The sequence below is a fragment of the Excalfactoria chinensis genome, chromosome 3 (assembly GCF_039878825.1).
Source record: "Excalfactoria chinensis isolate bCotChi1 chromosome 3, bCotChi1.hap2, whole genome shotgun sequence".
NCBI classification, from domain to species: domain Eukaryota; kingdom Metazoa; phylum Chordata; class Aves; order Galliformes; family Phasianidae; genus Excalfactoria; species Excalfactoria chinensis.
In genome coordinates, this window is record NC_092827.1 from 95,474,317 (window position 1) to 95,493,173 (window position 18,857).

At 40.3% G+C, this 18,857-nt stretch overlaps 1 protein-coding gene across 6 annotated transcripts in view; it reads left to right on the forward strand.

Moving 5' to 3' along the window:
• The window catches only part of FSHR (follicle stimulating hormone receptor), a 129,166-nt gene that overhangs the window by 83,848 nt on the left and 26,461 nt on the right, over positions 1 to 18,857 (forward strand). The window lies entirely within an intron of this gene.

The following is an 18,857-nucleotide window of genomic DNA, read 5'->3' on the forward strand; positions in this document are numbered from 1 at the left end:
CTGGATTCCTTTAAATGCAGTCCTTACAGAAAAAAACATTTGGCCTCCTAGACTGTGAAGTGGGTTGCAAAAGTGCTTTATAAGTTGCTCCCATTGTCTTTAATTACTCAGAAACCATATGCCAGATATCTATGAAATGAACCATCACACTGAATAGAATGTCTCTAAGTGGCGATTTATTGTTAGCCAAAATAATTACTAATGGAAATGAGCTCAGTTTGAAAGTGTATCTGTGTACTACTAGAACATGGTGAAGAAATGGGGACATTCTACAGCAAAATACCCTTGAAAGTGTGATAAATATGTAAATGAGACCAATCTACATCAACAAAGAATGCAGTATTTGCAAATGGTGTGGCAAACAGATGAAATCTGAAAAAGCTCACAAATCCTAAACCTAATCCATAAAACATTGATCAGAAATATTCATGATAATGTAGAGACCAAATAAAGTGTGTAATCAAATGATATATTTACACATAAAAACTGGGCTTTTGTAGGAAAGCCTCATTTCTCTTGCAAGATCATGCACGAGAAGGAAGATTAAAGCAAACTTCAGTTTATCTAAGGAATAGAGCTAATAATGGTGTGATACCTCCATGTGGTAAAATGTAGATAGCCTGATGTATACAAATGAGATACTTCAGTGTAGTATATGTATGTGTTCACATAGAACTAAGCAGACTAAAAATGAAGAGAGTGACAGTATCTCCTGAGTGTGTTACTGTTTTGAAGCAATAAAGAAAGAATGAAAGAAAATAGTCTGTAATGTTTCCATCAGTTATCATCTTTAGGTGATTTCCAACAGTGTTTTGGACAATGAGGGAGGCTTTAAGACTCACAAATTGCAGGGAGCAGACATCTTTGGAATCATTCATTGGGGATGAGCTGGTTGAGCACAAGTTAAGTCAGAAATTAATCCTCTATAATAATCTTAACTCGATTGAGTTTACATCCAAAGTGAATGAAGGCTTTTGAATACAGTGACCCATAGTGGTGGGTTTTCAGACAAAAGTGATTCAGTAATGTTTTTTCAGTGTTTCTACTTTCTGTATGCGCTTCAGTTTCATCCTATACGCTCAAGCAACTGAGAGCTTTGAACAAGTGCATTTTTTTCCCAGAATGTTGAATATTTCTGGTCGGGTACTTCTAGTCTGACTCGTTTCATGGTGCCCAGGGAAAATCTTGTTTTCTTCCCATTTGTACTGTCCAAGGAATCTCCAGTATGGAGACTAGGGACTGTAACTCCTTGTGAGAAAAAAATGAGCACGATCTTGAAGTGTCAGCATGGAGCACATGATCTTCCCTCTCTCCATTTTAATTACAAATCAAAATATTTGTTTTTATCTGTTGCTGAGCAGAAATGTTGGAAAATGAAGGGAATTGTCACTGGGATATTCATTCTGTTTTGTGATTTTTGAAAGAATGAAAGCCTACTTGAAACGCTTCCAGCTTATCTTTTTCTTCTTGCCCACTTGGATTCCTTCAGGTACTGAAAAACCACAGAGTATCCATTCTGCACAGTCATAGAACCATGAACTGGTTTGGGTTGGAAGGGACCTTTAAGGTCATCTAGTTCTGACCTCCCTGCTATGTCTTATAAGACAAAGTTTCCCCCAAGCGTGTTCTGGGGAAAAGATATTTTGTTAAATAAAATCTTCCAAGTTACAAAACACATTGAAAGGTTGTAATCATTCGAGATCTCTCTTTGTAATGGAGTAACAATGATTTTATTTTATTTTATTTTTTAATTGAAAAGTATTTCAGAGACTCACAGATCTGGGGAGCATCTTAACCAGCTCTTTGCTACCAGCTGCGCAACTTATGCATAGCTCTACCTTCACATTAATTTAGCAGGAAGGGAAGCAGATTAGTCATTCTTGTTATATTGATATTTAGTTTGTTCCTAAGAAGTCTTAGCCAACCAGAACATGGTAGCTCTTCTATACTCCTACTTAAATACCTTGTTTGCACTACGAGAACAGATTAATTCTCCAGTTACTAAATTAAAAGGCAACACCATGCAGGCACATACCTGGCAAGATCAATTCAACAAGCTCCCACGGCTCCTATGTCATCTTCAGCCCACACTAGAAGTACTTAATTTGGAAATAAAGCCTAATGCAACATTGAAATCTTTCTTTTTATCTTGCTAAGCCTCCTCCCAGTTCTATGGTCCAGCAAAGTAAATTCTTGAACGGTGGTCTAACAGTGCCTGACAATGCATCATATTTATAGGATGTTTGGTCTGATCCTCAGTAGCTGAACTAATGATGGAGAGGATTAGGATGTATTACTGCTCTAGGGGGAGGTGAATGCTTCAGTCCCACTTGGAAAAAAGCAAACAGGAATTTTATTTCAAATCCCAGGATGAGTGGCTAGTTTAGCTTAACCGAGGAAACTAGACAGCCATTTCAGCTTCAAATCACTATCTGGATGATAGAAGTAGACTGAGGATGTTGATCTCCCTTGGCTTTTGAAATACCCATATAATGATTTTTGGAGGACAAAAGAAGTCTGTCTTAGGACTTCTGACATGCTTCTGATCTGTGTCATTAAGGAAAGATGTGCTGTGTAATGATGTTTCTCTGAACAATGATATTGTAGTGAAGCAACAGTGTTGCCTCACCCTGTGTATGCCAAATAGCCTTTGCTTTTGTATCCTGAGACCCAATTCCCTTGGAAGTTCATTGTCAATTAATTATTCTTTTCAAAGGTTCAAATTAAAAAAATAATGCTTTATTTCATGATTTGCTCCCAAAATCCACAGTTTGGGGCAAAGGCAGATTTTAAGAACACAACCCATACTGTGTTCAGCAGAGCTGGATAAGGCTGATCCTTTATGAGCTCTGAAAATCCTGGAAAGTGTTAAACTTTAAGGGCTGAGGGACTGCAAAATGAAGTCTTCTATCCATGGAAGATAGCAGGAATGTAAGCACTAGCTATCTGTAATATCCTCATGATTCTGTAGGGAAAAAGCCTTTGGATCACATCTCTGTCTCATCACTCAGGTCATTCGAGCCATTGCTTTTTTTGTTGTTGTTGTTGGGACTGTTGACCTTGTGATTGTTCAAACAGATTCTACTGGTCTGCTGGGACCTAGATACATTAGCAGCAGTGTATTTTGTATATGACAACCAACCTGATGTATGATGCTAAAATCTTTCTCCTTTGCCCCTGTAAGCTCAAAGACAAGTGACACTTTCTTATTCAAAGTCACGCTTTCCTATTCAAAATGAGTTAACGTTAATGTTTCATCTAAACCAAAGTGAGGTATGTGAGAACAGTGAAGACCATTCAGGAGAATATTTTGAAGCATGTGCTAAGGTTACCAAATCAAGGCATAACTTGCTTCCCATGAGTGGAGAAGGAGCAAAGTTGTTGGCTTGATTTTAAAAGTCTCACTGGGAGACTGACATAGTAGTAGAAAGTGACGCTGGCTGTAAGTCTTTCTTAGCAAATTTGAACAACATGGAAACTCAGTGGGTAAACAATCCTGACCTTCTTCAGCGGTATCCATCAAAACTGCCAGGGTTAGCAGCTGTCTAAGGGATGTCCATCACTCTCTCTGCTCCTGAAATCAGTTTCAATCAGCCCAAACGTGATTCTGTAACACAGCGGCATACGGTCCAAAAGGAGGGAAAAGAGGGAAAGGCAGAAACTGTACAGTCACCTAAGGATAAGCAGTCTATGTCTTCTGCTCATAAGAAAGCTGGCTGGCATGTCGCAATTTCTCCAGGTGTTTCAGCATAATGTGTTGTGTTCTGCCTCATTCAGTATGTAAGGGGCTGTGATTAAATGTGACCATTAAAGCTGTTCTGAGAAAATAGATTCAGTGTAATCAGGACATTTGGAACTTGTCTATGTAGGAATTCCTTTCCTTTTGGAAAGTTTTCCTATTGGAAAACTCTATTTAGGAGTTGCTGTGATGTTCAAATAAAGTAGAGCTTGTTTACAAAAATATTTATTCATATCCCTGAGGTGAAAGGCAGATGCAGTGCTTTCTGTGTATCAAAATATGTACCAAATCAGGTAAGGATCATACTTTGATAACAAATACTCCAGGGTAAAATCTTAAGGTGTAACTTAATGGATATTGAATTCTAATTTATATTATGGGAAATTATGTGTAACAGTATGCACCCTAAGGTCAAGGCGCAAAAATAAGTAGGCTATTGAATGCATTTAAATGAGTCTAAATGTGTAGTTTCTCTGAGGCAATAGAGGACTACCATTCAAAAACCTTAAGACCAGTAACCAGCAGAAGCAAAGAAATGGAAGGTTCAGGCTGACATTCTGAAGAACAACTCTTTCACTGGGGCTACTGCTGTGGTAAAAGACTTTGCCTTTCATCTCCATAGTTTAACTCTGTGTAAACTAGTAGCAACTACAGGGCTGCCCAGCCACCACACGCTGGTATGAAGGCTGTGAGCAATCACAGGAATTTTCCAGGTTCTAATGGGTGGACTCATAAGTCTCAGATGCTCCTGTCACAGTTGACTGTCTGCATTTAGTAGTGATTAGCATCTCTTGTCTGTACTGGAGGGGTTGCTTGCGCTTCAGGTCACTGGTTCAGCAGCAAATCCATGTAAAGGAGCTAATCTTGCACTGTATTCATTCCTTAGCCCAACAGCATCCAAGGTGTCAGTCTTTATTTGCCCATTGCTGTGCTCTGCCCTTTTGAAATGGGTTTCCATAAATGGGATTTGATGGAGAGCAGCCATGCGAGCTTCTCCCAGGGCACCAGTAACATATCATCAATGGAGAAGCTGGGCAAAGCACTGAATTTTGCAGCTGTTTCTCAGCACGGCGCTGAGTGGCTTAGGCACATTTCCTTCTAGAATGAATGCTATTGCTACAAATGACCACTCTCTAACCTTTGCAAACATCAACCACGGAGAGCAAACTTTAGTGTTTGGCACAAAAACATACAACGTCTGGTAGGTTCTTAATTAAATTTATTTCTTTCTGAAAGTAGAAGCTGTGTTTTGTGTTCTAAATGCAATGTAATGAGCCGAGGCTTGGGTTTTTTAGTATAATTTATAAATGTTCTGCTGCATCCTCACCTGGCATTCTAATTTTCCCTGCCAAAGTTTATCTGTGGAAGAGGTCTTCCATTTGCTGTTATTGTTGTCATCTCTTGCAGTTAGAAAACAAATGAAGTGGGTGTTTAATATTCTTGTCAGTAAGTCACTTCTGATGTCAAAGAGCAAAGATTTTAATTACAGCTTTGTAATACTTCAGTAAATGTGTAGTCTGATCTAAAAGTTTTACTAATACTTTGGTGGAAAAGAAAAAAAGACCAAATAAAAGCACTTGAAAGAAGTAGATAAGAATTGTAAAATCGATTCTTTATATCCACATCAGCATTTTTTAGCTTTCCTATTTAAAAAGTCCCAGAAAAGAATTCAAACATTTGCATACTTTAATGGGAACATATTAGAGTGCAAAAACAGTATTCCATAACTCTTTCTGTGTGGTTTGGTATCCATGGTATCTTGCTTTCTTTGATATTTAGAAAGGGGAAAAAAAAAAAGAAAAAGAAAATACGTTTTGTCATTACTTTCCTTGCTTGAGAAAGAATGAAATCTATGGGAATTGTTAGCATAATCTTTATTTATTAGCAGTTTTAATATAAAGCCAGCATTAGAAACTGAAACTTGAACAGAAGAATCATCTTGGATACCATTCCTCGTGCCTGCTTTATGGTTATCTAGACACAGAGACAGTTAAAGCAAGAAAATGGAAATCCATTTTCCTGAATGTATGCCAAATATTTTAATGTCTCTCCCAGGTGTGACATGTTCACACTACCTGAATTCATAAAAGTCCAGCTGGTGCTCAGTCACAACTGGTGTCCCTAAGGGCTCAGTACTGGAGCCAGGTGATAAATGATAGGAAGGGAAAAATTGGTCTCAGGTTGTGCCAGTAGAGATTTAAGTCGGATGTTAGGAAAAATTTCTTCTTGGAGAGTGTGGTCAAGCACTGCCCAGGGAAATGGTGCAGTCCCTGTCCCTGGAGGTATTTAAGAATTGTGTGGATGTGACACTAAGGGACATGATTTACTGATGGGACTCTGCAAGTTGGGTTGATGGTTGGACCTGATGACCTTGAAGGTCGTTTCAAACATTCTAGATGAAACTTGATCATTCTAGAACTCTACAAGTCTAAGACAGCGTGCATGGAGGAAAACAATTGTTTTTCTGTGTATTTAAACATGGGTTCTGAATTCACTCATAACGAAGTTTAAGGATTGCAATGTATGGTTCTAAATAGAAGTTGTAAGCCTAGTGGTCCAAAAACCCACCATGTGGAAGTGATGGGAATGATTGTTCCTGCCCATTCTATTGCTATAACTGGAGCACAGATTTCAATTAAAACTGTTAAGTGACAAAAAACTGCAAGAAATAATTCACACAATGAATGATTTGGCTATGGAAAATGCATCAGGACTGCGGATAAGAATCTCCATGGTAAAAAACAAAACTGCAAAGGAACCTCAAGAGAATTACTACAAAGGGGCTTCATTCTACTAAAGAGAGAAAAATCTAGAGTCTTCTGGGAAAGGGAATAACAAAACAGTTCTGAGAGAACTCAAAGACGTGCATTTAGAAGTACAGATGTTGCAGCTGTTCACTTCATTGTGAAGCACCTCCATCTCTGCTGCCTGGCAGACTTGCTGGTGTGAGGGCCTGCAGGTCCTGGTGGACCACAGTGCTGTGTTGGTGGGAGTCTGTTGGGATTTGGGTTAAGGCATATCCCAAGAGGCATAGAGGTGCTGTGTACTTCCAGGCATGTTCAGTTTCTGGATGTGCTTAAAAAATTACTGCTGAAAATAAATAAATAGATAGATATATGTATATGCATATATATTCTTTAATGGAAAAGTTTTGGGTCTTTTTTCATCATAAAACAGATTTTTTGTTATGATTTTTTTCTATTGATTGTATTTCAGTGTGTTTCTAACTACGACACTGTGCAAGTGCAGAAGGTGTGACCTTGTTCCTGGCATACTCTAACTGGGATTTTCTTCAGTGCTTATTCTTACGTACTGTTATTGTTCAATGTTTTTTGTCACAGAGGGGAAGGTTGGCACCGGTTCAGAAATGGTAATTCAGTTTCAGGAGGACTTCAGAAGCACTATTCAGTCTCCTATTTATTTTATCTATCTTTTTATTTTAGAAATAGTGCTGGCGGAATTGGCATGTTGCAATGGAGAATTGCTCCCCATTGCTGTTCAAATGCTGATAGAAACCTCAGCATTTATGGAAAACAAACACCGAGATGAAGTCAAGACATTTATTTTCTAAGCAGGAGATGTTGATTGTCTGACAACGTTATACTGCACAGCCTTTATTTCTATAATGCCAAATGATTGATGTGGATTTAATCATTAGTTTGATGGGTGTTTTGCTCAGTGGAGAGGAAGTTGGGCATTTCATCATTATTAGTGAGCCGCATTTTGATTTTTCTATAAAAGATGCTGCTAGCCTCTGTTCATCCCAGGTGTAAATCCAGAGACTCGTTGCACACATTGTTTGCTTTGTGGCCAAGCCAAGAACCATTTGCCTATAAAATACTGTGAATATTTGTTTGGATTTCTTGAACAGAAAAGTGTTTTCGATGAAGATCTCCACATATGTGCTTGATTTTCCTTAAGAAAATAACGGATACCATTTGTGTGTATCATTTGTGACTAAAGTGCACATGAATGCATATGTATGCAGACAACAGAGGATTAGGAGCTGGGGATAATGCCATGCTGTTGACTTTCTTCGTTCAGACCCCTGTCTCTGAAAACTACTAATTCCGATTGCTGAAGGAGGACATTGTAGAGAATGTTTCTGGAACAATTATGGAATAGATTCTCCAGATGGAGAAAAGAAATATTTGGTTCATCCTATTCTAAGGAGAAGCGCTTGTAATACATAATAGTGAATAGCTGCCCAGTGCTGATGCTCAGCACAATCTCCTTGAATGCTTTCTGTGCATTACCTGTGTGCTGTGAATTCTGGCCACTAAAAGGAGTAATGCAGAATTTCATTTGTGGACTAAAGTAAATTGCCTCTTTGTTATTCAGAGACATTTACCTCTGTCTTGCTTGTCTATTCAAGAGTACAAAGAATGACATCTTTATCTGGAAATATTTATCCTTTCTGGTGTAATTATGACTTGAAGGTGCTCATTAGAACATGTCTAATCCTTTTGTGAATCTTATCATTCATTTTGAACGAGATTTTATGATTATATGCTTTTCCTTTTTGTTTTCTGTACTTTTAAGACTTCTTGTGCTGGATTCTTAAATTTTGTTTTTCTCCCACCCGCGCTGTGAGAAGGGAGGAGCAAAATACAGTGAAATGGATTTATTATTTACTACTTCGGTTCCCAATTACACAGTGCTCCTTAGGAAAAGTGACAGCAGAAGAGCTCCATGGAGGCAGAGGGATAGTGCATTTCCTTTGCAGCCTAATGAGCATGTTCAATGCGGAGCAGCTTTGAGCTACTACAAGTAGCAGGAGTTTTGCAGTCTGGTCTGGAAATGTGCCACTCAGGGACTGCACAGAGGAGCAGCACCTGAGGTAATGAATGTGGCTTCAGGAAGGTCTGGGCAGGGCTTGGAATAAGTCACTGAGGATCTGTAAACCTTCTCCAGAGGTGCTGGATGTAAGGGGAGAGAGGTGTATGAACTCTTTTCCATTCTCTTCCACCTAACCAATTTCCTTTGAGGTTTTTCTGCTTTAAAATTAATTATCCTAGTTTATATTTTAATCAAACCTGTCTTTTTTGAACATAGAAACCTTTTTTTCTTCCTGGGAACATTCTATACAGAGGAAGGTTGAGACAGATTGCCTCAAAGCTGGCTTGAAGTGTTGTCACACAGCGCTATCCAGACTTCCTTGCCATAATGATTGCACTGTATAGGCAGCCTTTGCTCTTCCACTCCCTGAGCCCCGACCTCTTTGCAGGGCTGAGCTGCAGAGGAGAGGTTACCTCCAGAAGAAGAACATCGGGCAGAACTAAGTGGCAACATGTTTGTAGAAAGAGGCAAGTAAATAGATCACGGTCCATCTGTCACAGCCAGCCTCATGCCTGAGCATAACTGATGACACACACCGTTTATTTAAAAATAAGTTGGGTCTGTTTTGGTGTTTTTTTGCCTGTGTTTCGTGGTAGCAGATTTAAAAGTGCTAACGAGTGGCTTTTCATGAGCCTTCATCTGTCAGTGCTGAAGAGCCTGTTTTGTGTTCCCTAGGCCCAGAGAACCTCTGAATAGCACACCATGTTGTCATCCAACTGTGCTGCCAGGCACAGTGCTTATGGGGTAAGGGGTCACATGTTAACGGACTGTAAAAATACGGGGCAAATTGTGTCAGAGATTGGCAGCCACTCAGGTCACCAGAGGGAGATGTTTCTAATGGGGTCCCAGCACATTTAAATCCCATTCCCATGAACTGTTGAGCCTCGCTTTATTCCAGGTTTCATGTAGCCTTTCTACATAGGGTTGTTGATTTCAGGTGTAGGGGCACTGATAAATATATCCAACATAATTATTCTTGCACTGTGATGGTGTGAAGTCGACATCATTCCCAGCAATGTGATCACAAGGCGCCTTTTTGTCTGCAAATCTAGGGATGCTTCTATTCTTCATAATCTGTGAACCTGTTCAGGGGTTACAAGATTCCTGTATTCAGGTAAATGGCAGGAGTATCCTTGGTCATGACTCCTTTTGTTCACTGAAGTGTGAACAACAGCAACCATTCTTTGGGGAAGATGGGCCAGGATCCCACTCATTCTATTCTAGCCATTAGTGACTCTCAGTAGCCTTTTTAAAAATCCACAGAGCTTTCTCCAGCACTGACCTTGTCTAATCATATTGATTGTTACTAACTGAAGGCTAATTAGGAAGCAAGTTGCTATGGTAATTCTTGAGTCATACGTATAAAGAGAAAATACTGCTAAAACCACCAGTGCGTGGTGACTATTATCTTAGTTAAACAAATTAAAAAATATAATTCATTCAGATTAATTCTGCAATTCAAATGGAGATGCAGTGTGCAACGAGGAAGTTTTTTTTTTCCTTGCTACTACACTTTTGTCTTTTGCAACCATTTTGTTCTTTCATTTGTCTATTTTCTGAGTTATTTTAGGACAAAATTGAGTTGGGGTTCCTCGTCCCCATCTCCAAACCTTCCCCCCACACAAAATATGTCACAAGCTTCCTGTGACAGCAGGATGGCTCAGGGGCAGAGGATAATAGGACTCAAACCCCCTCAATTTCTAGGTCATTTTTTCATATCCCGTCCGCATATGTGTGATGGATGGTTTATTTTCACATAGGTAAGTTGGTGTTTTGCATACCACGCGATGGTGATCTCAGCCTGTAGCCTCAGGAGATGATGATTCACTACAAGGTATGACTGTTGCAGCTGGCTTTTAAATCAGAAGCCTCTTTTGGCCTTACTTTGAAATGACTCTGCAACAGAGCTGGTCTCTGTGGGTGACAGCTCCACTGTGGGGCACTGTGGGAAGGTTGGATTGCTTTGGCTGTGCTGTGGCTTCCCTATGGATAGATGGAGGACTTAACTAAAGTGAGATAACATCTTTCCACTTTGGTATTAACTAAATGTGAACCAAAGGAAAATCAACAGCCTTCTTCCCTGTGTACTGAGGGTCCTTTACCCTCTCCTTCGGCACCTTGCTGACCAGTCGGATCAAGCACCACTTTTCTGATCCGCCTCCATCCACAGGTCTTTAACTTCAAAACAGGGAATCTTTCAGAGGGAAACATGGTAACGTTCCATTATATGTGCTAAATTTGTTTTCTCATTTTCCTATGAAAGTCAGATACTCTAGATTCAAAATATGCATTTTGGTTTTAGACTGATGCAAGGAACAATATAGAACTTACCTTGTAGTTTTTAATTTGGTACTTAATGTGCACAAAGCATTCATTTAAATTTGAAAATTAAATTGCTCTCGCAGGGATGCTTTTGAGTGTATGTATTTCTGTGCCCCTTTGTGGATTGAGCCGTATGGTTTCTAGAGACAACACTTATGTTGACATAAATAGAGGGAAAAAATGTATGTACGTTCGTCTAAGATGTAGAGTGCTAATGTAAATGCAAGCCCAATATATTAAAGTTAATGGGCTTCCATGCCTTCTGCTTGGAGTACTAAACCTCCTTCAGTCTCAACTAAAGCAATGACAGTAATCAGAAATGAAGAATTTCAGTTTCTTTTTTTTTTTTTAAATTTAAGTGTATTTCATCAATGTGACTTTTCCAAATGGTCATTTTTGAGACCTGGGAACCCTACAGGTGTTGTTGGTTTTTTTTATCCCCCTATCTGCAATAGTCTTTTTTTCAAAATGCTTTGCTGGAAACAAAGATGGTTTTACCGGGTCTGTGTGGTAGGGAAACGTGGTCAGTCATAAGTATACACTGTAGCGCAGTACAACAGAAGAAGAGAGGTCACAGCATATAAGGACAGCATCATTTCTGTATTCTTGTTGTCTCCTACTTTGAGCTGTGTGGCGAGGCAGAAGGAAACCTTACTTTTCCCTTGATGAAGAAGAAAGATCTGGTTCAGATAAGGTTTTCCGCATCATTTCTATCAGCAACTTCTTTCTATGCCTGCAACTGGAAATGACCCAGCGTAGTGTGTGGAGAAGGCTTCCCAAGGAGACAAAAAATAGGTCACTCCGGAGCACCAAGAGTGCTTTTGGATTCCCAAGGGTTGCACATTATTCCTATGCAGACTTCTCTGGAGGGATCAGTAGTAAAGGCTTCTTAAAGTGCTGAGTCTGGCCTGAGGAACTTCTCATCAAAGCCCCATAGCAGCAGGTGGTTTCAGGAAGCCTTTTGTTTTGTGTTGTTTTGTTTAGAGTTTCTATAAGCCTGGGTATACATAGCATAGTTACAGCAGAAATCCTTCATATGGTTTGTGAGCAACTTCCTTGTATAATGGGGTTAGATGTGCAGAAAGACTTCTGCTTATTGATAACAGTAAGCACCATCATGTGGCTGTCTGTTATTTTTTTATTGCTTTTATCAGAATATTCTGTACATACACAAACATTAAAGTATATTAATACCAGATTTTCACCTGAGTTTTATGACATATTTTCTTTCCACTATTAGGTCTTTCTTACCTGTGTACAGTCTTGTAGTGTTTGCAAGTGTAGAGGCTTATTTATGTCAGGGAAATCCAGTGTCACAATAAGGTAAGTCATTCTAGCTGCACTCTTGTTCTGTACAGCTTTTACTTCAGTAGCTGCCTGCTGGTGTTTGTGTTCTCTGTTGCATTCTATTACAGAGAGAAGTTTAGTTTTAACTTTGGAAGCATAGAAGATCCCTTTCCCAAGTACGTTATATCTGAGTGCCCCAATCAAGTATATATTTACGCAGTGAGGTCTTGGCTGAGTCTGGAGCTAAAGCTCAGGAATAAGAGCTTATGGGGTCAAGGCCTCCCTTAGAAAGAAAGCATAGGAATAGTAAATAGTTATTTATGAAAGGAACAAACGAATGCAAACAGAAGAGGAGACAAAAGGAAATCTCTGGGCTGGAAAAAGATATTTTGCAGGGATTGTGTAACACTGACTAAGGGACAACTAAATCCCTTCAGGAAGACATTTGAAAGATGTAGCAGATGATGTTAGCAGCTGGAATGTAATGTCTGTATTCATAATTGAATTTCACATTAGACAATGCAAATATATTTCTCACGATGGATCAAGTCAGGAGGATTTACTTTCATTGAAGTGAGTGAGACATACTGCATGGTGTGCTCTGGTGGGTATTCAGAGTCCTCTCATAAGGTTTGGGAACATTTTTAACCAAGGAGTGACAGTGGTGTGGCTTTTGTTTTGACAATTTCCCCTTCCTGTCTGAGAAGTTTATTTGTACATATCTGAGGCACTTACTATTGTGAATTCCCCTGTTTCTGTAATGCACTGGAGTTAGTAATGAACAGCTCTCCAGAGTCACCTCTTGTTGTGTGTATGCACTGATATTAAACACTTCAGAACTCTCTTAAAGTGTCTGGGAACATCTTCTTCAGGATATTCTCTTTGAAAAGGCTGTCAGTTGACTTAGGGTCCTAGAAGCCAAAGTCCAGGACAATCTGGACTGTTGGTATCTATTGATATTCACTAAAAATGAGTTTGAGGTCAGGCAAAACTTGGTCTTCCCAGGAGCAGGGTTTTCAGTTTCCTCATTCTGATGCTGCCCTAAGTGATTATCCCTGGTGTAACTCTCTCATCTGCCCAGGTCATTCTCAATAAAACTATTCATCATTAACTGATTACCAAAGCCAGGAAAGAAGCAGTAAAAGATAAGTGGCAATACACTCTGCTAGCCCATTTCCATGAAGGGAGTTACGAGGCAGGCATAATGCTTGTGTCAGCATCTCTGAACAAGGAGGACCCTTTCTCAGCTGAACAACTACTTTCTTTACCACCAGCTCTCAAAGAGCCTCTGGAGCTCACTGCGTTTGAGAAAGACATACCACTGCTAGGGTGGGTAAACCTAGACACTTTATTTTAGAGGAAGCTTTCTGTCTTCCCTACATCTTTCATAGTTGAAGGGAGAATTTAGTGACTGTCCTCAAAGCAGTTGGGTTGTCAGTCAACAGGTGCACCTGTCCCAGTGTCTGCAAAGCACCAGAATGCAAACCTGTTTCTCTGGGCTGCCTGTGTTGATAGAGAAGACAGAGAGCTTGTGGCTCATTTCATCCAAAATCAGTCCCAGCTGGGTCCCTGCCTCTTTTAAACCGTTTCAAGATGTAAGACCCTCCAAATATATACTGAAGATCTCGTTTCAAACTGAAATCTCAACACCTTAGTGAATATTGTTCATTAGGTACTTTTGCTTTATAGCTACTTATTCAGCCATTTTCCCTGTAGTTTGCACCTTCCAAAACTGCACGCGTGGCCACTATAACTCCCAGTCCTCAGCAAGCAGAGTCATGTCAGCATTTTTCTATTCAGAGAATCTGGAACTGCTTACTCGGAAGAGAAGTGGAGATTCGGAGTTTAATTTTCAACCAATAAAGCAGCCACAGGAGTGGAAATATCCATCCCAGATGTGGAGGGACTGTGGTGCAAGGTCAGCACGTGTACTTCTGGCTTAAGACTCTGGAGCCTGCTTTTGTGCTGAAAGCTGCCGTTTCTTTCCTCCAAAGACCTGGTCATGATTTGTTTGACTTACAAGGCTTCGTGCATTTTCAGTTTTAGCGACAACAAGCCAAAATTAGTATAAGACATCCCCTCAGTTCTACAGTACGAGGAGGTATCTATCCCCTCAAACTGCACTCATTGTAAAATCAATTCTTATAACGATGTGGCTTCTGTAGCTGTGTTTGGTCGTTATCAGCTGCAATTCCGCAGACTAATCGCGTGCTTTTTCAGATTAGGCAGACCGGTGTAATACTGTTACATGGACAATTAATTTAATGCAACCCAACTCTCAACAGACTTTCATCTGGATTGCTGGCATGGTGCTAAAGTACTGATAGAAATAAAAAAAACCCTTTGCTTCAGCCTGCTGTGCGGAAATTTGAATTATATTTCCCATGCCTGAATTGATTTATTTGAGAGTGTGATGCTGTGCCCTTTGGAGAAGGAAGGAAGACACAGTATTGGTGCTTCCTGATAACCTCCTTCAAAGACTCAGGTATACGCTATTTTGTTCCAAGTGTGAAATCGGTATTAATACTCAGCTGGTGAAATGGGCATCCTGCTTATTCAGGTCAGTACAGTGTGCGTGTGTTCCTTCAGAGAAGGGAGGGGATGATGAGGAGAGTCAGTGTTTGAATCCATTTTTGAAATGCCAATACCTTTTAAGATATACTAGCCTGTAACTGCCTGGTGTTCAATGAATCATGGTAGGGAGACGAGTTTTTCATGCTCACGAGAAAAGTGATGTGAGAAAGTATCAAGTATCTACTTTTAAAAGGTCAAAAGCCTCCAATATTTATAAGAAAAATAGCTTTTCTTTTGTAACCTCTTTAAATCAATGCAGTAGCATTTTCCAAAGGAGATTCCAGACTAGCCTGTTTCTGATCAGACCAAAATAAGTCCCTTCAGTCCCTTCTGCATCAAGACTGGTATACCAGTGCTGGGTGCTTAACTTTTTCATTCAGACTTAGCAAAGGCTGTTCCCAGTGAGCTCACCCAATGGATCCTGCTTGAGATCCACTGTTGTAGTACAGAGTGCCCAGGGCGGCCATTTGCACTACAAAGTGGTACCTGGTACCTTCAGTATCACTGGTCTTTGGAGGCTTCGGCAGGGTGAATAAAATTCTGAAGAATTCACAGCACATAAAAGAAGAAAATGAACTCCGAAAAGCCAAAATGCACATCTGTGGTGTATCACAGGAAGTATAAGGTGAGGAGATCAAGGGTATAGCCAGTGCACATACCTCCTTTGTATCAGAACTTAAGGAAAACTGCAATTGTTTGCAGGGAATGGGTCACATGCAGCACTGCAGAGGAGGGCAGTGTGGCTGGAGAAAGGCGAAATTGCCCTTTACCACCGTGTGCCATGTCTGTGTGTGAGCAAACAAGCACTCAGAAGACCTTGATCCGTAGGGCCGCTAGTCTGTCAACAGGGAGGTGAAGTGCGGAAATCCATAAATCCTCCTGCAACCGCAGGCATCGTACAGCTGAGCTCATCAGTCAGGCACCCATTGCCCTGTCATTGACTGCTCTGCTACTGATAATATAAGGTCATTGTGCTCAAGAGCAAATGTCACCACGCTCTGTGTAAGGGACTCCTGCTGCCATCTGCCTCTAAGCTGCCATGAGCACAGTTCTTACAGCAGTTTCCATGTTGTGATCTGTGTTAAACCTCTTCCTCTCTAGAATCACAGCCCAGATTGGAAGGAACCTTGGAAGACCATCAAGTCAAATCTTTTATGGGAAAAAGGAGCCCAGATGATGAAATTATCCAGTACCCTGTTCAACTGCATCTTGAAAACCTCCACCAGATCCCTGAGGAGGGTGTCCCAGTGAGGAGTTGTTCTCACTGTAAAAATTTCTTTCTTAAATCAAAATGAAACCCCATTTGTACCCATTGCCCCTTTGCTTCTCCACATGGCTCCTTATGAAGAGAGGACCTCTGCTCTCTATGGACACCATTTTAGTACTGCAATACTCTGATGAGGTTTCCCCAAAGCCTTCTTTTCTGCGGGTTGAAAAGATACAACTCTGTCAGTCTTTCCTCAGCTTCTCCAGTCCTATGGTCACCTTTGTGGCCCTCTCCAGTCTTTCTGCATCATTTTTGAATTGTGGGGACCCAGACTGGACGCAGTGAACTCGATGTGACCTAACAAGTATCGAAACTAAGCTTGAGCAGATGCTTAAGCGTTGTGCTGTACTGAGGTCTCAGTGTGTGCTTTGGGGGTTGGGGAGTGCTTAGATCTATTTTTATAAAGAAATTACTTCTGATTATCTTATGTAGCATCTATTCAAAGGCTTGCGTGTATTAGAAATTATGCTCAAATTGCTGTCTAGATTTGGTGTGATAGCTAGCACTGGAGCTAATAGTGTCATTCATTACAGACAAACAGCGTAATAACAGTCCCATCTTCTCTCGTGATGACATACAACAAGATATGCATTATGAACAATCCTCTATTGATGTGTATTTATACTGTAAGACAAATCTCGTGCACAAATACTGGCCTTTTTTCTGTTTGTAGTTCCCACTACAGGCATTATTTGCTCTCATCTAGAGAGGATTTGACCCTGCTGAGTTGGTTATTTGGTGTTTGGGTTTTTGATGAGCAGGGTATGCCTTTACCACTCTTCACCAAGAAATAAATTGTTCTCAGAAATCACGCAGCCAGACACAGAGCAGTGCTGCTCCTTGCTTGCAGTGTGTGACTGCTCTCCTAAACTGAGTCATTCTATATTTCTCCTTCTTACCTGAGTGACAGCTTGTAACAGGTACATGGAAAACAAAAGGCCAAGAATAGCAATGGCCTTCTGTTAGAAAACAGCACTCCCATGCTGGGAAAAGGCTCAGAAGCCTGATTCCTTCTTGAAAAGCTTAAACTGTAGAGTATAATTATAAGTAATCGATCACCAATAGGGTTTCCTGGGGGAACTTTAGCAGAGGGTTCATCAGAAGTTTCTTGTTGTCTCTCAGCTCTGCAGCCCCCTGAGCAGAGATAACAAAGCCAGACACTAGGAGGGTTGCTGGCTTCTGCCAATGAGATGGGTGACCCCCCTGCTCGCAGTCAGAGGATCATAACCACAATGGCTGCAGCAGTGGCCTGCCTGAGCTGGTACACAGCAAAATCATTCTGAATGGGCATATCTCATTTCCTTGTTTAAAAAAAAAAAAATATTACTCTTGTGCACATGAAGAAAGATACTCATATGAAAATTAAGTCATTTCCCTAATTATCCGAAGCTCCCCATACCAGTAATTTTTAGTTCTTTTATAAACTCAACCTTTCAGAAAGTTTAGAGATTCCCGTATTCCTACCTCTCTTTCACTTCTTTCATAACCTCGTGTTCCTCACCCCTCCCACAGCATCACAGCCTGCTCATCCACTACTTCAATCTGTTCTGAATCTCCCATTTTTCTAACCAAAAGAAAGCACAGAACCCATCTCGCAGTGCTAGAAAGCCGAAAACACCATCCTGACACAGAAACATTCCATCCTAAGCACTTGAAACATACCTTGAAGAAGGGCAATGTTATCCAAGTTGTCCCAGTGTTTGCTAGCAGATTAGATCATAAAAAATAATTACCCCTGACAGCCCTGTCTTTCATGGGTGGTCACTATTGGACTGTGGTTTCTAAATGAATTTTGCCTACATAAGGCCAACAAATTTGCAGCATTTAGTCCTGAGCTGTTTTGTGGTGTGAAATCTCTACTGACTAAAAGGAATTTTTGGTACTAAATACTTTTTGTGAGTTTTTTTTGTTTTTTTTTTTCCTGTGATTCTTTTTCCTAGAAAACTTATTTTCAGACTGTGGGAAATGACAGATGTACTGCTGGTGGTCCAATAAAAGAGCAGAAGCAAAACCAAATCTCAGTCAGTTGATACCTTTTGTGTCATTAAATCTTAGAGACTGTCATCTAGCAAGTGAATTGTACTGTCAAATAAATACAGCATAGTGAGTAGCGGATTCTATTTCATACTTTACGTTATTTTGAGAGAAAGCAGGAAAAGAGAAAAAAGTCAATGCAAAATATTTTGGTGGGTGCTTATGAGTTAATTCGCTGTGGTTCAGCACACCAAAGGCAAACCCAGATCCCTCCCTGGTAGTGAGGAATTTGGGAAGCTGGGCTCTTATCCTAGCTCTACAAGGGACTTGTTGCAAGAGACCAGAACAAGTCACTGCTCATTTAGCACCTGTTTCCACTGCTTCCCTTTGTCTGCTTCAGTGGGAAGCTTTCCAGCACAGCATCCCTTACAATGGCTGTGTAATTTACATAGAGTGGAGGAAACCAGTGAAAGCATTTTGTTATTGCTTGTGGATAAAAAGGGATATCCCAGAGCACAGATCAGGACTTCTTCTCTAAAAGCCTTGAGATATAGAGGGGGAACTACTTGTTAAAATAAAAAATGGCGAGCCACCGACTTGTTTTTCTAAAGCAGAAAAGGTCAGATGGACAACATCTTTCTTTTGCAAGGCTGTTGTCTTTAATGGGCAGGTGATTTGCCAGGTACAGTTCAGTTGTTACTCAAGAGAAAGTGGAATACTTTTTTTACTTACTTGCAGCAATCTTTGTGATTACTTTTTAAACATAGACTCTGTACTCAGATAATTATAATCCATTATTTTACCTCGGGCCTGTCTGAATCTATTTGCAGCTATCATCATTTCTAAAGAACGAGA